Here is a 24,469-nt window from a genome sequence, read left to right as displayed (position 1 = left end):
CTCTAAGGAACAAGCTCCCTCTGAAATTCGATTTCCTTCACAGAAATCCTTCTGCCAACAACTGTCGAACCACCCCTCTCTGATCTCTCTTTGCTGCTGCTCAGCACTGGATCTAGATTTCTTGGCAAGAAATCTTTTGAGGAACTGATTCCCTCTACTTTGCTTCTACCCCACTAGGTATTGTTCTACACCAACAGAATCAACACCCCACCAGCAACTCTAGACGAAACCTGTGCTGCACCTGTAGCCCCAATAACTGGAATATCAAGACTCAACAGTCTCTGAGTTGGCCCTGCAATCACTGCGCTGCCCTCTGCAACAATAATGTCACATAAACAGGCTGATAGAGGCTTGGTGTGAGCCTCCCTTAGTGACTGTGTCACCCCTCCTCTGCTCTCTCAGCCAGAAATTGCACTGTCACTTGGGACAGCTGCCTTCGCACACAGATTTTCTTCTCTTCTTTCATCGATGGCTTCAGTCCTCCTTGATCTATAATCGCTCTGATACCATGTGAAAATTTTTTAATCAAACAAGTTAGAAATCCTACTGCAAAAAATTGATTTACATCACCTACTTGTATTCTTCATTTAACAAGTTATTTTTAGAAATGTTTAGAAAATATTAATCTAAATACACTACAGCCTACACCACTATACAGATCAAGAACTGAAAGATAAATGAGACAATAATGCAAAGGACACACTTATTTTTGGACTAAACATCCAGGGAAAAACCAAATGCAGGAAAATCGGTGCAGCGGCTCTGAGGGTTTTCTATTATTAAGCAGAAGTTTTGAATACAAATGCTGGTTGCCCTCCCGGAAAACTAGGGACAGAGAAATACAATGGTGGAGAACCTGAGTGAGCCTCACTTCACTTGGCAGAATCTCGCTAATCCAATAGCAAAATTGGCTGGCCTCGGCTACAACTTCGTTACCCCTTCACAGCAACTGTGTGGGCCTGCGTGGAGCTCTCTAAGGCTCTGCGTCATCTCTGCATTAGCACTTCTACCCACTGCGTCAGCTTTCCTAGCTGTTTTGGCAGCTCTCCGGCTTTTTGCATGCAAGGCAACTCTTCCTCTACGCTGGCCCTCCTGGCTCTGCGTCAAGGTTGGGTGGGCCCAAAGTGGCCCAACGTCAGCTCTCCCGGCTACTGCGCTGCGTCCACTAGTTTCTCTCTGCCAGTATTCCCAAACTATCACTACCCCTCAGCTGCAATATCTCCCGAATCGATTTTCCTCCAGACAACTTCTCACCTCAGAAAATCAATTTCCTCAATCTCTCTATGTATCTTGTCCAACTGACCCCAAGTCTCCATTTATACTTTTCCTGTTGATAAATCAACGACCGATATTAAGTCTCTAATCAACGGCTAAAAGATTAAATTAGACTTGATCCTCATCTCTTAGAAGCTTCTCAACCATATTTTCATTAATACCCATTAATATTTTAGTTTTCCTAATTTTAGACTTAGGAACCCCATTAAAAATATTAATTATTTTAATAAAATACAATCCGGGTGGAATTTCTCCAAACGATTTCTAGGTCTTGGAGATCTCACACGTTCTAGCCCCTCCACAAAATTTCGGAGCTAGAGCACATCCGATGCTACCCAAAAAATCAACACAGTCTACAAAGTCTCCCTCCGAACCTACAAACTCCCTCTCAAACTCGACTCTCCTTGAGTCTCCAGAACCTGGACCTTCTTCTCTGGAACCTGTACCTACCTCTCTGAACCCTGCACTTACACCTGCTTCTCTGGAATCTGCACCTGGTCCTCCTGCTTCTTTTTCCCCTAATTTATAGGCTTGCCCATCAGCTTGTATAAGACAATGCTCTCTAACTCCAAGCACAATACCTATGGAGCTACAGCTTCTTGGCATGAGTCTTTCCTTCCCATTCTGGAACAAGAACTCAAACCCCTTCTTCTCGATCATCGAGACAGATATCATGCAATATCTGAGTCCTGGTACAAACAGTACATCCTAGACCTTCATCACTCGTCCTGTCTCCATCCTGAATGGCACAACTCCCGATCCTCGGATCTCTTTCTAACTCTTGTCGCCCAACACCATGTGCAACTTTGACTCTTCTTCTGCTAGAGTCTTGAAAACCTCCTATGAACCTGTCATATGTTTCGACGCACCACTATCCACGTAGAATCCAGCCTCATCGATAGTACCCTGTGAGAAATGAAAGATCATGGCAAAGTCATCCTCCAACCTCCTAGTGAGAGCATCTATCTCAGCAAAAGTGGCAACATCAATGACCTACTTCCCTTTCTTCTTCTCGTCATCTCTTCTTCTTCATCAGACATCTCGACGAAAAATGATCCATCTCGCCACAGTTAAAACACTTGACTTTACTCAAGTCCTTCTTCTGCTTACCCTTCATTCGTGTTGCAAGTGCCATGTCATCATTTAAAGTCTTCTTCTTTGGATGAAGATCCTTGTCCTGCAACTCTCCCTGAATGAAGTCATCCCACAGTCTATTCCATTTTGGCAATGATCCCCTTGATGAAGGGTTTCCATTCCTCGGTGAACCCTTTCAAAGAAATCCTCACCATATCAGAATCTGAAATGGTCAGACCGACAGCAGCAAGCTCATCTTTGACCTGAGACAGTCTCGTTGGATACGAAGTCACTCCTGAGATTTAGAATGCAGGACTGTAAGCCTATGTCTATGCCTATGATTATGAACTGGACAAAGATTGATGCATCAGAGGATGATGGCGTTGACCCAACCTTGTATAGAAAGCTCATCGATTCCCTCATGTATCTAGTCAACGTTGGGCTAGATATCTGCTTCGCGGTCAACACTCTCTTTGAGTTCATGGTGGGACCTAAAAGAGTGCATGGGACAACAACAAGGCACATTCTGAGGTATTTGCGCGGCACATTCAAGAATGGGTTGAGGTATACTTCAGGTGATGGTGTCAGGTTATGCAGATTGGGCAAGCAATTCAATAGATCAAAAGAGCACGTCTGGGTGTTGCTTCAGCATCAGATTAGGGGTTGTATCTTGGTCTAGCAAGAAAGAGATGTCCATGGCACTAAGCTCTACAGAAGCAGAGTACATGGCAGGTAGCACAGCAACATGTGAAGCTATTTGACTTTGGAAGCTGCTAGTGAGTTTGTTCAGTCAAAAGATGCAGACGACCAATATCTACTATGATAATCAGAGTTGCATCAAGCTCTTTGAAAATCCAGTGTTTCATGATAGGTCGAAACATATAGACATACGATACCATTTCATCAGAGATTGTGTGCAGTGTGGAACAGTACAACTACAACATGTTCCCACAAAGTAGCAGATGGCAGATATACTCACGAAAGCTCTAAGGAGAGATCATTTTGTCTATTTCAAAGAACACATGGGTGTAGTGAAGAACGCCTTCCAGTAGCAGCAATAGTAGTACAATTCTCAGTTGTAGCAGTTGCAGCAGCAACATGAGATCAAATGCAATGCAGGCACTATTGGCTGCAGTGTAGGGAGGCATAGTACAGTGTCAGTAGCAACGCAGATGCAGAGTGGTTCAGCTACAAAGTTAGCAAGTGAATCAAAGTATGTGCAGTAGCTTGGTGGGCAATGACAATATGTTGCAGATGTCAGACACCAGCATCATGGTCCGACTACAGGAGGAGAGATTTTGGAGTGGAGAGAACACCTTCCTCACTAAGAGGGAGTGTTAGTTTTTAATAATTTGGTAGCATCGGACAAGTGTTCTAATCTCGATTTATGTCTAACAGGCTAAGGAACACGAGATCTCCAAAACCCAAAAAAGGTTTTGCGAGATAAGCTTGTGAAATGCCTTAATTAAATTAATTAGCCATCATTTAAATATTTCCTAAGTCTAACTTAGGAAAATTGGTTAATTAATGGGAATTAATTAAGGATGATCGAGAATGCTCTAGAGACTCAAATGGATCGAGTCTAAGATGCTATTAGTCGTTGATGAGGATCTAATCATGGTCGTTGAAGCTCTAGCGAGAGATTATAAGAGAAAGTCGATGGGATTGAGAAAGACGCAGTTACAAGATAGAGAGCAAGGTAGTGCGAATTTCCCAGTGCGCAGTATTCAACAAGGGAAGACTTCAAGCTAGAGAGTAGCAGGGGTTGCAGTAGGGATATTTTCCAGAGAAATTCTCTAGTTCTTTTGCAGTTTCTAACATCAAGGAAGGGATGTTGAATTACGCAGTAGAGAGGTCGAGTTCTACAGTGCGAGTTGCCCAGTTGCCAGAGCTAGTTGCCCAGAAAGGTTCGATTCAGTTGCTAGTACCTAGATCTAGCACCGAGAGGCCAAGCGAATTGTTTCCAGAGGTAGAGATAGGCATGACGACACACCAGGAGGGGTTTCCAAGGCAGCTCGACTTATCTAGAGGCAACAATGCATACTCCCAGTATAGCAATATGAATTGCCAAGGAAGTGTGAGTTTCCCAGGGAGGGGCAGATTGAGTTGAATTGAGGGAAAAATACTTTTCCCAATTGAGATATAATTTTTTGGAGTGAAGCCGGGGAGGCCAATGATTGTAATTCTCTATTTTGTTGCATAATAAAATAAACCCTCATCTATTGCACGGGTTTTTCCGAGGATTACTAGTCCAAAATAATTATGTTGATTTTATGTATGTGCATCTATTTTCTTAGTTCTTGATTTTACTTCTGCAACATATTTATTTTCTAAAGATTTGTAGTGTGATTTATTTGTTAATTGTTGTAAACAATTAAACTGCCAATCAGTTAGGAGAATAAATTCCAGTTGCTACAATTTCGAGGAAATTTCACAAAGATGCCCTCATCAAGAGTATAAGACACTCCCAATCATGTTAATGTCGGCTAAAAGCCTAGGTTGCTCCACCAAGCACCAAGTAATATGCAAGTCCAAAGGAGATGAACACTCTAGAAAATCCATTGTCCATCACACCAAGGATTATCATAGGAACTCAACAGACATGTCACAGGTCAAGACGCTCTCCTACAAGCGACAAGTATCATGCATCAATTGGCAAGAAGGTGGGCACTCCATGGAATCCATTGTCTATTTCATTGTACCATACCAACAATGCAAGAAACAACACCATGAAGAACTAGAATAACAAGCACGATGATCCAAAGCATGAAGATAACTATCACATTATAGAACTAAGGAGTATAACATCACCAACCATCAACATCAAGGAATAAGTCACCACCATCCATCTCATGTGACCATAAAGAAAGCAACATGAACCAAGACACCTAATCCAATCATCATGGTAAAATAAAAATATCATCACTACACTTAACCAAAATGCACCATCATCAAGCAAAATAAGAGGTTATTAATAGCATCCTTGCAAGTTGCCCCTACAAAATCTATTATCTGATGAGAATCACAGTTTACCCCTCGTGCCAATATGAGGGGTGACACAACAATTAGATTCAGCCTCTGAGTAATTTTAGGATTTAGAAGGAAACATTTAGATGTACCTAACATGTTCTTGATTAAATGATTGGCAAGGGTTGCCTTATCTATGGCACTTGGGATAGAGGAATATTACCTATGACAATATTTGAGTTTTGTTAATTTTGATTGTTCTAAATGACATGAATGTTTCTAAATCTAATTGATGAATGGTAATATGGTGTCACGGTGTTTTTGCACACACACACGTGTGTGTGTGTGTGTATGTGTGTTTGTTTCTTTCGCACATTATTACATCTGACTTTTCTAAAAATTTCTCATATTCCTTCCCCACCACACCCCACACACCCGCTCCTTGTATCATTATCCGTTTCAATGCAACATAGATCAAAGAATACATATTTAGTATTGATGGTCAAAAATGTAATCTCCTCGACCACTTACGAAGTTTATGACGGAATCCACTAGCCTAAAGTGGTTCCCATAGGCTAAAGTGGGAAAATATTTGATAAAGGGCACTTAAATTGCCTAAGGGAAACATTATAAAAAATCTAAAAAGGAGAAAGGGTGATATTCCCTAGGAAAGTGCAAGTCACTTTAACTTTATAAGGTGAAATATCATAAAGTGACTTTATAAAAGTGAATTTAATAAAAAAGGAAGGTGAAAAGGAAACCCTAAACTCATAAAAAAAGGAAAATTAGGAGACTCCTAATTCGTGCAATTTGTGAGTTTGGAAAAAGATCTCTTGGACAGAGTCTTGTTGAAAGATGTGTAACTAGGTTCAGTCTTCATAAATATGAAATGTACTTTCGATTCTTGTATATTATAAAATGAAAGAAAAATTATTATCATTATTTTGAGCATGGGTTTCATGGTCAACATATTTTGTTTTAGAGGTCAAGCACCCATTGAGTGCTTCTAGCGTTTTTCCTAGGGTCAAGAAGTCAAAAGAGTCGTTATCATATGTAGAAGACCCCATTGGGCACATTGTAACTTGTAAAAAGAATTATTTTTGTATTTTAAAGTGTCAAGATACCCTCCAAGACCAAGTTGGCCTGGCAAGCTAAGAAGTCAACCTAAACTAGGGCATTCCGTCCACCTTGGAAGTCTATATATAGGAGGGAACTCGACCTCCTTGCGATATCATTCATCCTCTCATCATTCAAGCAAAGGAGAAGAAGAAGAAGGCCAACGAAGAAGGAAAAAGGACGAAGACAAGTGTTTGGGTTATTTCTCTCTCTCTTTTCACACGTGCAAAGGAAAGGAAGCTAGGGTTTTGTTGCTACAAGATCGAACTTGGAGAAATTGTAGAAATAAGATCTAAGGAAGGTCCATTGGGCCATCCTCAAGTCCTGGAAGAGAAACTCAAGAGAAGGTCAAGAGAAGCCTTGGAAGCCCTAAATTTGCTCACATGTGTGGAGGCAGCAGTTGTTGCAAGGGCCAAAAATTTAAGACCTGCAGTAGAGGCCAAAATTCCGTAGCTAGGGATCGAAGTTGTGCAGTTGGAAGAGACTTGACTGGGTTTGACTTGGGCAAAAGAAGCACATCATCAGGAAGGTCAAACTTGGTCTTGGAAGGGTATTGGTTTTGGTCTAGAGGTCTTGGAATTCGTCATTTGAAGGATCTAGAAGAGATTTGTGGGTTTTCCTCTCAAGTGGAGAGGTTTTGGCCTTGGCATGGAGCCTATATCCTGTGTTCTTGTGTACTATTGATCTTCTTGTTTTGGTAGTTCTTTGATGATAAGAATAACATAATAAGAGAAGAAGCTAATAAGTAAGAAAAAGTAAAGAGACATCACAAGCAGTTATCAAGTCAAAGATAAATCATCCTAACTATAGCCCTATAGATTTCTCAACAAGTTTGAAGGAGAAGCTTAGGGTTTTGGGACCCTAGTCGTCATAGCAGACTTCGGTGTTGAAACTAGACACCCTATTTTGGATTTGAGAGTGAAATCATTTAGATTTCACCGCTAAGCTTCAATGGAGAACAAAATCTATACCAAACACTGAGATACCCAGGTTTTATCAATTGATTTTATGTTCTTATTGGGTATTTCTATTTTATCCTTTCTGGTTGAAGAAGACTACAAAGAGTTACGAATTTTCCAGCCATTGGGGAGTAGTTTTGTTGGATAAATAAGGAAAAGGCTGGGCTACATTCTGTGCAATGGCTGGCTTCATGAACTGGTTTCCTTAGCTTTCCACTGGCAAAAATGGAGCAGAAGTGAGACCCAACTCACTGTAAGTAAACCTGGACGAATTTCTCTAGTTAGCTGGGTCAAAACCGTTGGGAAAGAAAAGGGACACCATCATACAACAGTGGTCGGGACGAATTCTGGGCACAAATAGGAAGAGTGTATCTCTGCATGGAGAGCGTATTGCTTGATTGAAGGTTATGGCCTGCTCATACTGTTCATGGATGTCATTTAGGCCATGGGAAGAACGTATTGTGGCTGCTGTACATGATTGGCGCCTGTTTTTGCATAGAGAAGTTATTGTGGGGACCACGAATTGCTGGTTGCTTGGTTATTGGTTGTTGGAGGGCCCACGCTATCCTTCATCTCTGCTGGACATTCTTAAAGAAACTTTATGGGATACCTGGGTGCATTTAATCCTTGCTAGGAAGCATGTTAGCTACTGGTGCAATCTCTCTCTCTGGAACCATTCGAGCTGCTAGAGGAAACAAGGGTGTCAAGTTGTGGGAGAACAACCTTTGTTCGAGTTTTTCTCCATATTGTCGATTATGCTACTACGCAGTGAGTATTAATGGAGTATCAGTATGGTAACCATGGTCTCAATATACAATTAAAAATTTTGCATATTAATGTATTTAAAGTGTCCTGCTCAGCTACATATAGTGAAATTTTGAACATTCACAACTAAATAAGGATATCGAACATTCACAACTGAATAATAATATTGAACATTGACAGGCTTATCACAAAAACCAAAAAAATTGGTCAGGCAAAGAACTCACCATGTGCAGCAGCAATTGCAGACATTGTGGCAACCTCTAAAGCAGCAGAAGACGACACACCTTTTCCATCAGGTACTCCAGAAGAAACCTATCAAAAAAGACAATTATATTAAAATTCTTCTATGTATGTAATAATTATGTGTAAAGAACATCAGGTTCCATAATGAATCAAGGATAAAGTTGTAACTGCCTCAAGTATAGAACTGAAATCACAATAAAGTAAATCTGATCTCTGCAACTTGATCTCTATATCTTAAAAGAAAACCCTGGAAACAGAAAATTATGTTTCTGAATAAAAGCTCATGGCCATTAAGCCTGCTGTTAATGTGTCCACGAACTGTCACTCTCAAACAATCAACAAAAACTCAGAATCCCAACTTGATCTGATTGTTTTCACAAAGATACTGATTTTAACACACAAATCTACCAAGGGATATTCATGTTTACAAGGCAACGAGGGCTCATTCAACCTCCAGCAGAAAGCCATCTTACCTCTTCAAGACCTCTACAAAGTTGTTGCCTTAGATCCCACGACAGCTCACAAGACACCAGCTCATAGATGATTTCCTCTAGATCCTAATGCCAGATTGCCTCTTTTAGACAACAAGAGGCACCACAAACCAGTTCTTAAAATCAGTCATCCATTAGGAGTTTCTTTTCTGTGGCATCTGCGAAGGTTGCTATCTCGAAGGAGGGAACATTTCCCTCCTCCATCTTAGGCAATAGCTCAAATGGGCACTAATGTTCGTTCTCTTGTAATTTTGTACAAGGCAATCCTCCAAGATACCAACTCTCATCAGTGCTGATACTTTTCTATCTACGTCAGTTTTGTACTTCGCTTTTAGATATCAGATCTTAGATCTTAAGAGTATGTAGGTTTCCACAGTCCATCATAATAATAAGAATGCTATAAGATCTGATCGATAAGATCCGAGATAATAAGAATGCTGTTTCTGAAAATTTTTATTGTGTAAATGGGAGGATTATTTCCAGCATTTCGGGTGGACACTCCACCCATCGCCAGGGACCAAATGATTCCCTGAGGATGGGTGGAGTCTCCACCCGAAATGTTGGACATAATCCTCCCATTTACACAATAAAATCTCCAAAAATAGCATTCTTATAATCTCAAATCTTATCGATCAGATCTTATTTATCTTGCTTTTATAGGAATGGCCATTGCACTCGCACTTTGTATCAACAGTGATGGACTTAGCAGTCCCATTGACCTATTTGTGGTCATTCGTTGGACATTTATCTTATCTTATCTTATCTATCATGATCTTCGGTACATTGATCAAAGAACCTGGATTGGGGCGACATTTGTTTCCATCTCTAAGGATCATTTTGTATTGATTAGGTAATCATAAAGGAACTACAGGCTCTAATTGCTGTTGAGGGATTGCCCAGAATGAAAACTACGATTGAGGGGCCTATTTTTGAATATAACATAAGGAAATTGTTCATCCTCATGAACAGGAAAACTATGCTTACTCCTCTACTAACTACAAAGTGGTGTGTTCTACATTTAGTGAACTTCAATGGATTACCAAAGTGAGAAATGTGTGGACCTACAGGGTTTCATATAATCTCCAAGTATTCCCTTGGTTAATGTTATACCAGTGACTACCCACAAAAGCAAGATTTGCCAAGGGTGGGCTCATGGATGACAAATCCCCACACTGTGGCAAACCAGATACCATCAAACACATCATCTGGTAATGCTCCTTCTGCAAGGTAATATTCATCGGCATGTATCTTTGCTTGGGAACTGAAATCAGTTTTCTCTTGCCCACTATGTTAGGTCCTTGGAAGTGCATCCTGCTGCCTCAAAATCTAGCAGGTCTTGTGAGGGTAGTGTTACCCACCAAAACAGGTAACCCTATAGGAGAAAACTTTTCTCCCATTCTTCACATCCAACCAGCCAGCCATGCAGCCCATAATAGCCACCACTAGCCAATGACATGCCATTATATCTCTGGCACCTGCATCAGCCATATGCTTCTGACCCATCCAGCAAGAGCACATGGATGAAGGTGGGCTTCTGATCAAAAGGTAGGTCATTCATTTAACAATTGGATGCTTATGCTTGTGCATATTCGGGCATTTGATATGGTATTATGGATTATCAGTGAACTAGAAGGAGGGGTTTTGACTATGATCTTGTTCTCTCACCTTAAATGGGGGTTTATCTTCGATCCTAGTCCAATGGAAACTTCCCTAATGGCCCAATGGGTATAGGAGGGGGCACTTCTTGGGAAGCCCTGATTGAGATAGCATAGTTCCATCTACCCCTATTCCATACTTACCACATTCCATCATACATTACAAGCCCTTATCTCACATCCGCTCTCCGGCTTCAACTGACCGATGGTTCTGTTACCACACAATCTAACAGGGCCCTAGGAGGGGAAACCTAAGGGACAACTACTAAACCAAGTGACAACAATGGGACAATGACCCATTGTCACCTTAGTCAATGTCCCTTGCTCTTTACAGACTTTCACTGATGGGAGGAGTCCCAATAGGTAGGAAATCACTTTGAATGGATACATCAATAACTAGGGACTAAGTGATTTCGCAAAAAAACATCGTATAGGGCCTCAAAATGGCTCTGGAAGTTCAGGACCCGAAAAACTGCTAAAAGTAGTAAGCCCATTCAAGGAGAGACACAATAAAAGCTCAATGCTTCAAAGAAGCTAACACGCTCTCCAAGAAAGACCTTGGGGAGAGAAGATCAAGACCTACGATTTGAGATATGCAATGGTAATATGTATTCCTAAGGTCAAGACTTTAGGGGATGAGGTTGGACCTCTCAAAGGAGCTCTAAGTGATGATTTGACACGCCTAAAAGGCTCTTCACTCTCTTTGAAAGAACTAAGGAAGCTTTGCGCTAGACCTAGGGTTTATGAATAAGCGTGGGAAGAAATACTTCCAAAGTACTCACTAGGTCAAGGCAATGGAAGAGAAAAGGCTTCTTATGATTTATTTCAATGAATACTAAGCTCATACAACCCTAAAAGAAGTCCCCAAGGTGAGAGAGAAAGAATTAGGCTTTCCCTGTTGGAGTGGCACCTAGGGCAAGAGATTTTATGGATGAAACTCGAGAAGATGCCCACCAAACTTGGAGCATAGGTAGCCTAGACCCCAAACTTTATGTGTGGACCCTCGAATTCCTAAAAAATCACATCCCTAAAATTTTATTGCAAGCTCTAGATTTCTGCCCTACCTTCAGGGGACTGAATTTAGGAGGACAAAATATGGAGAAAAGAAGACTTGATCACCAAACTTCTTGGACTAGTACCTAGACCTTTTGGCTATGGATTCTTAGATCATTTAAAATTGACCAAAACCGTTCTTAAGGAGCCTAAAGATTGATGCCCTAGCAACCAACTTTTAACATTTACCCACTCATGATCTATGGAGTTTTATGGAAGAAAGACAAAATTTCATACACTAGGAACTTTAAACATTTTCCATACGATGAGTAACATATATAATTGCCAACCAAAAAGTTTTCCAAAAATGATTTTCAACAATTAGGGCACAATAGCATTAACCTAGTTGCAACAATTCCATACATTAGACATAATTCCAAGAAAATATTCAACAAGAAGCATTTACAAGATGACAATATGATCTATCCATCAACAAATCATGAGATAGCACCAAATAAGATCAAAAATTTAAGCTCCAAATGTCAAAATGCATCCAAGAATTTCCAATATTCTCCAAAGAAAAAGTGTGAGTTCTTTTACAAGAGAAGAATCCAAGTGATGATGATAATCCTCTCTCACAGTAAGAGACATCTCTATTTATATGATCCTTATACTAATTCAAATTAGCCTAATAGCCCATACAATTATAAAATAATGTGCAAATAACAAATCCTTGGTGACAAGCCCACCAAGTAGCTCATAAAGTGATGAAGAAGCCATCCATAAGTGAGCCAAAATGATGAAATCATGGTGTAGAAGGGTCGTTGGAAGGCCGAGTTGAGTCCTCAATGTGCCATACAAGAACAAGAATAATAAAGCTAAAGAAATCAAAATCAAATACTTATCTTTTATGAGGAGAGTTTTCTTCAGCATTGCTTTATGTACCTGCAATAATTTTCTTGACAAACACCATCAAAAGTATGCAAGTACAAGACTATGATATTGGTTCCTAGAATTTCAAGTACAAAACCTAGACATTATTCCATTTCATTCTTGCCATAAATTGGCATATAACTTGAACTACTTATAAACCCTAGACACTATGAGATAGGGTTTCCGAATGAGGTTTTCATGTGTACTATTCTCATTCCCTATATATAATATTGCAAATCCTAGGATCATACAAACAACTAAACCCTAAGACATTAACCTTTTAACAAATGAACCATGATATACGTACCTCAAGAATTACATACCTTTGTCTTCCATTGAATTTATTGTTCTTCTTGCAAACTAAAGACATATTCGATGATTGAGAAATAAGAAACAATACTTACTTGACTATTGATAAGATTCTCAAAGCTTTTTCCATAACTGCAAGATAAACAAGTTCTTTAGACTTATTCCTTCCTTGATACTGAGATGCTAAGATCGCTCTTCTTTCAATGATAAGCTATGTACTGAATACAAATTTTTACAGTTCCTTCTCAATTTCTGATTAAAGTATGTCCTCAGATCCTTCTTTGTCTTTAACAAGAGGGTTGGATCCTTTAAGGCTTTTAATAATCCTTCAAAGGATGCAAACTTGATCCTTCTTTATATTTGCTTCAGACCAACAACTCCTTCAGGCAGTTCGATCTTGATTTTTTGGATTGTGGCCTGTGGATTATAATTTCGTCAACCTCAGCCAATTTTATGCACAAAACTTTCACAACTTCACGGATCCTATACCACAAGTTCTTGTCTTCTATGCCACTCCACAGGTCTGTGAATTATGTTTTGAACAAGGTGACTGTAGCTTGATGATAATCCTTCCAGGATAGGCCTAATGTGCCTCCAATCAATCCGATCTAATGCCTCTTTACTCAATTTCGACTTGGTTTCTTTTTATATACAGGTAAATAGGTTTTGATCTAGAGATTTAAGATTTCTGAAGTTGCACAAATTTTCAAACCTTTTGATGAGGATAACAAACCTTGTAAGGTCACCTTAGACCCTCGCTCTCCTTGTCAAGATGCTCAACCTTCCTTGGGCTGCTTAATTAACCTTTTGGTCCTCCAAAAACAAAGTTTTTATGCCTTCACTCTTCTTGTATAGGTCTGCGGTCATAGACACTATGATTAGGGCTAATAGGAGAGCCCATAATTCGTTAGCCTTTCCTCTAGGAGCACGGCCTTAGCTATTTAGGTTCTCCTTGATGCCTTGTAACATTTGTTGAACTTCTTCCTGCCCTTACACAAACGAACCAAGCTCTGATACCATTTTGAGAAATTTAGGGTACCATAGTTAGGGCTTCTTATTAGATTGATTTCTCTATTACTTGACAATTTCTTGTGATTAGTTCTTATTTCTTCTTCTTTGTTATTACATGTTTATCATCAAGACAATTGCCAAAACTTCAAAGACACCAAGAGAACACAAGAAGTAGGAACTCAGCTAGGGAAAAACCCCTAAGGAGAGGAAAACCCAATAAAACTCTTCCACTAATAGTTTCAAATTAGATTGAGACAACCAAGACCCTTTAGACTCAACAAAGAGATCTGCTCCACCAAGTCAGCCTTCAATAGAGATACTTCATCAATCTTTCCAAAAGTCGAACCAAGTCAAAAGTGCAACTTCATCTAGAAACATATCGAACATACAACATCTCAGATACCTTAGACTTGTAACATCTCAGATACCTCACACCTCGGACCTATAGAAACCATATCTGACCTGCAACATCTCAAAATATCTTGGCCCTGTAGTAGCACGTGTGGCAGAAGCAATATGTTGGATGCTTAAGATTTTGTCTCTTTTCCTTCTTAACTTCGTACTTTTCTTTCTACCCGAACTGCAGACTTGAATTGCTTGTCATATGTCTCATCAAATAGGTCGAATACCTATTTATTTATAGTCTCTTTGAGCTAGTCGAATTCTTCATGAAGTTGACTTGTTCTCTTTTTGGGGCCGACTTGGTGGAGAAAGAAAACATGGCATTTTGACTCAATAAAATTTTATTTCTTAACTTTCCAAAAGCCCAAAGAGGGTCTAGACAAAGACTATGACTCTTGACATAAACCTAGAGGCCCACAAAGGACGCTTTGACCTATTGACCAATGACCCAAGCATGAAACCCATGCTTTAATAAGTCAATCTTTTACAACAAATTTCTTTTTTCTTTCTTTTAACAAATATGTTACATCATGACTCAAATACAATTATGAAGACCGACACTGGTTACATTCTTCAACACTTAGCAATCAATAGATGGAAACCCTTCTAGGAGAAAAACCACCAAATGCCTCTCTAATAATTTTGTGAGTACATCAATGTTTCAGCTCCAACTGAAAAGGAAGCCCCAACACACTAGTACTCTAGAAAAGCGTTCTATTTTCCAGTTGCAACAAGAAGGATGCTCTAACGCCCTGGGTTTATCAACTGCGACTAATAGGATGCTCCAACACCCTGCAAGCTCCAACTTTCCCTAGCACCACCCTGCCACCCTAAAGTGTTTTCAAGCTACAACCTAAAGGTGACTTCAATCACCTACCTAGCACCACCCAACCACCCTAACAATGGTAAGAAAATTAAACCAACTATTGTGGGCTCCCGTACCAAGGACAATGACCCACTTACAAAATTTTCAACAAAACCCTTATAGTGAACCCTTGCTATAAATAAAAACCTTACAGCAAATGAAACCCTTTACTACAAAATTTTAATTGAGACAACCACTACAAGATAAAAGCTCTTACTATAAGACTAGGATATTACCTAAGTCACCTAACACGGGGATTCAGGACATGTAGGATTCGAGATTCATGGTGTCTGATTCGGACATGCTGACCCCCCAGAACAGGACACGTTATATATTATTTTATTAAAAAAAAAAATATATATATATATATATATATATATATATATATATATATTAAAAATTAGATATTATCATATTTCTTACACAAATTTTAATTAATGATACAAATTTATTGATTTCAAACATAGATCTTCATCTATAGCTATTAGCATGCATAGTACATACAAAATTCAAATACATGTCAATCTATTATCTATTTCTTATGCTTGGCCCTCTTGCCACCACGAGAAATGTCTAATTTTTTAGTCTTGTTGGAAAATCAGGATCTTTGTCATTAATATCACCCTCTAAGCATTAATATCCAAAGGTATCTTTGTCATTACCTCTGTATCTATATAGGGATCTTTGTCATTAATATCACCCTTTCAGCATTAACATAAGATAGAACAAGCATAACATGTCAAGTCAAGATTTTGTTTGAATGATGCGTACATTTTTAGGAGGGTCATGATACAGGAGTTCGACAACCAATGTCACTAACATCAAGGTACATAGAGGGATTGGTGCTCTTGATTAAATACGAGTTCCATACCCTAATACATGACAAAATTCAATGGAAACATTGCAATCCCCCAATCCTAAAATCCTGAAAAACTGACAAGTCTGCTGGATTTTGAATGAAATCTAAAATTCTACTTTCTCCATATGAAATCCAATAAGGCCGGAACCACTCTCAAACATCCTGAGTTATTTCACGGTAATGTTAAAAATTTAAGTAAAAGGATGAAAATTAAGATTAAGGAGAATGTCACTTTTACTTTTAAGAATTTAACATTACCATGAACGGGACACGTTTCCCAAAATCGCGACACGCTTTTGAAAATCATGACACGACCTCGGATTCGACGTGTCGGAAAAGGACACGACGTGTCATATGATTTGGACACGAATCCGGACCGAATCGTGTCGGATTCGCTGGTTTCGGGATTCGTAGGGGGTTTAGGACGAATCCAGTGACTTAGGATATTACACAAGTGTTGCTTTGTAGACAAGCTTGGATGATTAGATGCATGCTGCCAAAATATGTTGATGCCTTTGCCTATAAATGTTTTCCTTGATATGTAGATGCCCTACAATGCCCACTACTATAGTCTAGAATAGGATCTATGTCTTTTGCCCTAGAATCTTGCAAATCTTCATTCGCTGATCAACTTCATGAAAATGATCACAAAACCATACCCTTTAGATTTGAGCTACAGTATGTTTTTCAAAAATAATGAATCTTAGAGACAAAGGGCTAGTGGTATTTTCACATTCAGATATTAAATTTCTAGAAGGTTGCAACAACACTTATGCAAAAAAGACTTCAACGAATTTGGCTTTAATACATCATACCTCAATGAAACCCTGTTGTACTCACCTCTGTCCTATGCTTTGTGTGAAACTCATTTTAACAAATTAATCAGAATCCGGAATTTTCCTCTAAATTTATAATTTAACCAGATAGTAAACTTAAAAATAAAATGCAGAAGAATACCTGGAAATCAATTTGAAGGTGTTTTTGGTCTGTTGTTGATCCCACTCCTGCTACCAAACCGTCCTTTTTCCTCCCAGCCTATCTGGCATCGATCGATCTAATTCCCAGATCCAAAAGACTTCAAAAATAGATGTCTTCTCACCCCCCATGGCCAAAGCTCCAAGAACAAATAAGGCTCAATGCTACTCTGTCTATGGCTTCTTCCCAATTTTTTTCTCTAGTCGCGAGATACTTTCTCCCAAAAAAAACTCCCCCTTCCATATGCCTCCCTATCCCCTTATATTCCAAACATCACCGTCTTTTCAACCCTCCTCCGCTCCCGCAATGAGGCATGGTTTCTTACCTTCTATCAATTTCGTGGCTCCTCACAATGTCTTGACGGAGGTAGTCATATTTTATACATTGACATTCATCACTTAATATCTCATTCAAGTGATATTTAACTGAGTTAAGTAATACCTTTTTTTTATTAAAGAAATATTTAATATTTTATTAAATTATACCTTTTAAAGTTTAATATTTAGTTAAGACTTATATGGTTAGTTCTTTTATAATAATATAGTTTCCTTTTTAAATTTTAATAATTCAACTTAGAACTTATAGATTTACATAGTTAGTTCTTTTCATTTGATATATAATATATAATATATAATATATAATTTCTTTTAGTTAATCAAAATCCTTTGTATTTATATATTTTGAATAATGTACTAGTTATATTATGATGGTGGTATAACAAGTACTCCACAAGTATATTCATTAGATTCTAGTACATTGGTATTTACTTACCACTTCAATAATTAATTCATTACCTTATACTTGGACATTTTCCATAATTAGTTAGTACACATACTAATGCAATGCATGTGATACATGCATATGTAGCTATCATATGCATGTCCCGTATGCATGCTAATATTTTTATGTTCCTGATAACTCGAAGTGGGTCATCACATACATCCCTCCTTCAGAAAACTTCATCCCGAAGTTAAGGTTTATATAGTATATCAGTAATTATTTTAGATATTAGTGTAATCATATAAGGATTATGTCTCGTGATTGAATACTTATTTAATGTAAGGACATTTAAAATTTGTATTTTGAACATTTATAGGTTTACAAATTTTAATAGTCAAGCCCTACCCTAGCCAAGCTCCCAAGCTATTCTAGAATCATTCTATCCGTCCTAATCTCTTCCACTCCCATCCTATTCGCTCTCTACTGGAATATGACATGGTGCCAGTTATACCGATCTAACCATTCGTAAACCTCAATGGTGGCAACGCCGATTATATCGACCTAATCTCCCAATAGGCATCCAACAATCATTTTCACACGTCTAGGGGAGCATGACTCACACAGTCCTCCCATAACTCCATGTTTTTGGAGAATAAACGGTGGGCAACACCTCCATTCCTCCTAGTAGGGCCATGGTTAACACCCTATCATGGAATCTCATTGAACCTCAATTGTTCTTGGAGTTTTGTCATCACGTGGGTCGGTTTGGTAACGATACTTACTGCAATGTAAATACTTTTCCACACATTATAATATATGCATCAATATACTTAAAATTAATTATATTCAGATAACAATTTATATGCATTCCAAATATGCTGCTATTTATGATATTGATCTTTGAGTTCATATAACATACTTGGCTATGTTTTGCCAATATATTTGTAAGTTTGTTTTTACATTAAATAGTTAAGTGTTGTCATTCTTTTATTTCCATCTCAACGTTCAGGTTGATATGTAAAGTAAAATCATAGACATCGCATCCATAATATAATTCATAATTCAAATTTCATAATAATGTTAGTCAAATACTAAACTTTATATTGGTATCCATGCACTAGCAATGTTAAGCAAATAACATATTTTATATTGTCAAAAATTTCATCTATTGCAACAACTGGAAAGTATTCTTCTAACATTAAATTTAATTATGCAGTTTATTTGCTATGGCAAACAACGAATAAAATCACAACTGCAATTTTCGCCATAAAAATATTGCGGAAAAATAGCAAACTAGAAACTGAGAGATTTTAGCACACACATAAAATTTTGACACTGTTATTTTTGGACAATTGTCCCCAGAAAAACCCAATGAGGGAAAATTGGTGCAGCAAATGAGGGTTTTATTATTATTATGTAGCTGAAATTCTGAGTACAATAAAATGACACCAAACTAGTGTTTCTATCTGAAAGAAATACTGGCCAAAATATCTTAGGGAATTTTACCCTCCTCTCCAAGCAATCTTGGCTCAGTCTGAGCTCAGAAATTGACCCCCGAAATGATCTGCGTCAACCTTTGCACTGGCATTGCGTAGTCCCTTGCACGTTGTGATATTCCCACTTAGCAATATTGCTAAGGGGAAATATCAATTTTGCCCAATTTTGTCTTATTTCGTATTTTCACTTAGGAAAGGTGGGTTTGGGGGTCCCACTCGAATTTTTGGAGTTAAGGGAAGGCCCAACATTAGAAGAAAGGGGAGGAAATCAAATTGTTGGTGGAAAGTGGGGGCCACTCATGGAGAAATACGACCCCATAGGAAGTACGCACTCATTGGAGGGAAAAAATGGTGGGAAAGTCGATGGTTGGGCCCACATGGGAAATTGGGAGGCACTTTGACAAAATATGAGGAGGCAATCACTTTTGGGGTATTCTTGATCATTTGAGAATTCTCTTAGACTAGCACGCTTGAGCTAGAAGCCAATTTTGCAAGTGTTGTTGAGCACAAGAGGTTTTCAAGTGAAAATCTCACACCTTGCTTCGGTGGACTTCGAGTGCCAACCCAAGGAGGGAGTCTCATCCTTTTCAGATCGATCTGGGAGCAGCGTAGTGGGAGTGTAGAGGAGCTCCAACAGTAATAGCATAGGGACTGTGCAGTTCTTTAGAGTGCCACACATGGGACTTGAGGAGAGAAGGGAGTTTGGGGCTGAGACTAGTGGGGCAGTCTGGGAAGGAGAATCGCTGAAGATTTCAGCCATTATGGGGACACTCAGCAACAGAATTTACAATTGGCTCGAAATTCCCAACAGTAGGAGGAGCTAGGGGAAATTAGGTCAAAATTCCAAGGTCAACATTTGGCCAATTCCTTTGTGAGATTTTGCGGGTTATTGGCCAATTTTTTTAGCATTAGGGGAGGCCCTAGCAGCTATTGTTTACAACTAGCAGCTCATTTTCTGGGCAGTTCAGCGCAGAGCTAGAGAGAGACCAGCAAGTAGCTTTGGGGGACTTGTCTTCTTCACTTGGGCTTTGCTAGCTTGCCTCAAGCAAGCCCAAGTGCACACTTTCCAAACATCAGATTGTAACCGCATGTTTTCATAATAAAATGGCTTAGCACAACACAGTTTCTGGCTCTATATCATGGTCTGATTTGTGTGCAATTTTTTGTGTATTTTTACTATGCATGCTCTGTTTATTACTGTAAATTTTCCTTAAGGATATTACACACACTCAACCCGAAACTCCCTCTGAAGCAGACTACCTGCTTGTCTCTGCTACTGGAGGTCTTTGTCAAGGCCTTCAGGAAATTTTCAAAGCCTCGAGCACTTGAAACAACCCACTACGTGGCTAAATTGAACTTCCCTTCTTGAGACACTACGCAGCCCCTACATAGCCTCCTGGAGAATAATTACAACCTCCTCTTCTAACTCCTCCGAAAAATCACGATGTTGCCCCTCTGCCACCTGCTACTCAATCAATGGCTCGATTTCACTGTTGAATCATCCTCCACTGGAAAATCGAACTACCAAGATCACCAAGTATCTGCAACTTGTGTATCTTCTCCAAGTGCCCATCGACTTCCTCTTATAATCCATCGTTGGAGCATCAACAACCAAGATTAAAACTTAATCAATGGCTAGGATCATCTTGGAGTCGATCCGTGTGAGTTTCTAGATGATTTGCACCTTGACTTAATTAATTCTAATTAATTAACCATATTCCCTAAGTTTAAACTTAGGAAATGTTTAAAAATTGGTTAATAATCTAATTAAGTCATCTCTAAGTGGAATTTCCAGAAACGATTTTGGGTTTTGGAGATCTCATGTATTCTAGCCTCTCCACCAAATTTTGTGGTTGGAACACATCCGATGCTACAAAAACTAACACTCCCTCTTAGCGAGCACTGTGTTCTCTCTCTAGTGTTGCACATCCTGTCACAACACCTTGTCTCTGTATCACCTCTGTCACGCTACTGATGTCTGCCTACTACTGCCCACCAATTAATGCAAAACTCTGATGTTGCATTTGTGTTGCTGCTGACACTGCCATATCGCTGCCAAATCTGCATCTGCACTGCAACTCCCCCTCATTTGTTGTTGTTGCAACTACAACTTAGAAGCATCCAAAGTAATTTGTCCCTGCTACTAAAATGGGTTCTCCACTATACCATTTGTTCTCTAAAATAGGCGAACTTAGCTCTCGTAGTGCTTTCGTGAGTATATTTGCAACCTGCTCTTTTGTGGGAACATATTGTAGCTGGACTACTCCACGTTGTACACAATCTCTGATGAGATGACACCGAATATCTATGCGTTTCGACATGTCATGAAACACTGGATACTTAGAGAGCTTTATGCAACTCTGATTATCACAGTAGACACTAGTCCCCTCCAACCTCTGCCTGAACAAGCCTACTAGTAGCTTTTGAAGCCATATAGCTTCGCACGTAGTTGTCCTCAATACCATATACTCTGCTTTTGCAGAGCTCAATGCTACTGACTTCTGCTTCTTGCTACACCAAGAAACCATCCCTGATCCAACACTAAAGCAGTACCCAGAGGTACTTTTCCTATCCACTAAATTGTCTGCCCAATCTACATCTGTGAATCCACATAGTCTAACATCATCCCCTCGGGTATATCTCAACCCATATTCGATTGTGCCACACACATACCTCAAAATATGCCTCGTTCCTGCCCAATGTACCTTCTTTGGTTCTACCATAAATTGACTAAGGGTATTGACTGCGAAGCAAATATCTGGGCTAGTGTTGGCCAGATACATGAGAGACCCAATAAGTTATCTATACAAGGTAGGGCCGACATCCTTGTCATTTGATGCATCTATCTTCTTCCAGTTGGTGATCATGGGTGTAGACATGGGTCTACAATCCTGCATTTTGAACCTTGTCAGAATATCTATAGCGTATCTTCCTTGCCCAAGGAAGATCTCCCCGTCCTTTTGCCACACTTCCAATCCTAGGAAATAATGCATCAACCCCAGATCCTTCATATCAAACTCTGTTGTCAGGCTCCTCTTGCAATCTTCAATGATCCTAATGATCCTGTCATTCAAAGATCATCCACATACAATACTAGGATGAGTGGCTCACCCTCTACCATCAAATACTAAAGGTTGGGATCTGTGTCATTCTTGATGAATCCCATCTGCTGCAAGTAGTTGTCAATCCGACCATACCATGCCCTGGGAGCCTGTTTGAGCCCGTATAAAGCTTTCTTCAATATACACACATGAGTGAGTCTCAAAGCCCTCTGGCTATTCAATGTACGCCTCTTCCTCCATCACCACGTTCAGGAAAGTTGTCTTGACGTCCATCTGGTGAATCTGCCATCCCATCTGAGCTGTTAGGAATATAACTGACCGAATAGAGGTGATTCGGGCAACTGGGACGAATGTCTCCTTATAATCTATCCCTTCTTTTTGAGCATACCCCTTTGCTACAAATCTAGCCTTTACTTCTCTACGTCGCCATCTACAGTATACTTGATTTTGTAGATCCATTGAGAACCTACAACTGACCTATCCTCAGATCTCGGTACCACCTCCCAAACATCATTCATCATGATAGAGTTGTACTCTTCTACCATGGCATCTACCCACACCAAATGTTGTGCAACTTCCTAAAAGCCGGAAGGTTCTACAACCTGAGCTACCAATGCTTTATATCTGCTAGGCTACCTACATTGTCTTTTGTTCGTCCTACAAGCTCCAACAAACTCCTCTGCATCTCTCAATGTCTGACGAACCTCTCTGCTGGCTCGACCACTAGTAGAGGGAGGTCCTACAACCTACTCATCATACCCCTGTTGCTTTGTCTCCAGAGGTCTCACTGGATTCCCTACTCTTAATGAAATACTAGTATTGCTACCGTACTGGATCCCTGTGACTGTCCCACTGGTGTCCCCACTGGTTGTCCCTGTTGTTGCACCAATGGAGCTTCAGCTCGCTGATCCTGATCACTTGAAGGCATCTCACTAAGAGATGCTCGCTGATCCTGATCACTTGAAGGCATCTCACTAGATCTCTTGATAGCTCGATCTTCCATGAACTTTACGTCTCTCCTTACTACAATCTTCCTATTGCTAGGAATATAGATCTTGTATGCCTTGGAGGCCTCACTATACCCAACGAGAAACCCCTTCTCTGCAGTCTGATCCAATTTGGTGTGCTTTTCATCCGGCATGTGGCAATAAGCAATGCTGCCAAAGATCCTGAAGTGACTGACTTTTGGCTTCTTCCTTATGACGACCCCTTTTGGTGTTTTCTTTCCCAATGCTCTATGAGGAGTCCGGTTCTGAATGTATATTGTCATGTTACATGCCTCTTCCCATATAAACTTGGGCAGATCTTGGTCATATAACATTTCTTTTGTAGCCCCAACTATGGTTTTGTTTTTCCGCTCCACTACCACATTATGTTGTGGATTATATGGAGTTGTTCATTCTCTTTTGATGCCTTCCTTCGCACAAAAATCTATGAAGTCTTTATCAATATACTCTCCACCATTATCTGAACTAAGCTCCTTGACCTTCTTCCCTGTCACATTCTCAACGAGGGCCTTAAACTCCCTGAAATGATAGAAAACCTTATCTTTGGTCTTCAAGAAGTAGATCCAGTTTTTCCTAGAATGGTCATCAATAAAGGTGACAAAATATTTGGCACCACTGAGAGCTCTAGTGATCATCAAGCCATAAATACCTAAATGTAAAAGACCTAACACACCATCTACTATGTTGTCACTTCTTAGAAATGTTGCCTTAGCATACTTCCCAAGTACGCATCCTCTGCACACATCATTGTGTTCCGTGCCAAGTTCTGAAACCCCTATTAATGTTTCCTTGAGCATCTTGAGTGCTCCATCATGCAAATATCTCATTCTCCTATGCCATAACTCATTCATCTCCTTCCCACTACTACTGTCACTGCCTATTACTGCCATTGGAAAGTCAAGCTGCAACTTGTACAATCTGTTGCTTCAAACTCCAATCTGTCTTACTTTCTTCCATCTTGAGTGTTTGACAAACACTTTCTTCCCTACGAAGTGGATATCATATCGCTTATCCTATAACTGGGATAATGAAATTAGGTTCATACCCAATCCAGACACATGAAATACATCTGTAGCGTTGGTGCTTGCTCCTAACTCCGTCTGAAAATCGATGGCACCTCTCCCTACTGGTGTACACTTCACTTTGTTTCTCATAGTATCTGGAAGTCCATCTGCTCCTCCTTTTAGCTAGAGAAATATTCTCTAACCCTTGTCATATGAGTTGATGCTCCACTGTCTATATACCAAACACCCTGTGAAGTTGATCTTGGCAAGCAAGCAAATTCATCCTCC

The 24,469-nt window shown here is 39.6% G+C and overlaps 1 pseudogene across 1 annotated transcript in view; it reads right to left on the bottom strand.

The window, feature by feature from the left end:
- LOC149200411 (L-arabinokinase-like) overlaps positions 1 to 24,469 on the bottom strand; it is a 448,322-nt pseudogene that overhangs the window by 96,627 nt on the left and 327,226 nt on the right. The window contains exon 22 of the transcript XR_016253365.1: positions 8,381 to 8,468. The product of XR_016253365.1 is annotated as an L-arabinokinase-like (transcript). The remainder of the gene's footprint in view (positions 1 to 8,380; positions 8,469 to 24,469) is intronic.

This window comes from Pinus tabuliformis, chromosome 2_1, assembly GCF_031772625.1.
Source record: "Pinus tabuliformis cultivar Carrire ecotype Pingquan chromosome 2_1, CPIR1, whole genome shotgun sequence".
In the NCBI taxonomy this organism is placed as follows: domain Eukaryota; kingdom Viridiplantae; phylum Streptophyta; class Pinopsida; order Pinales; family Pinaceae; genus Pinus; species Pinus tabuliformis.
This window is presented reverse-complemented; position numbering and strand designations above follow the sequence as displayed.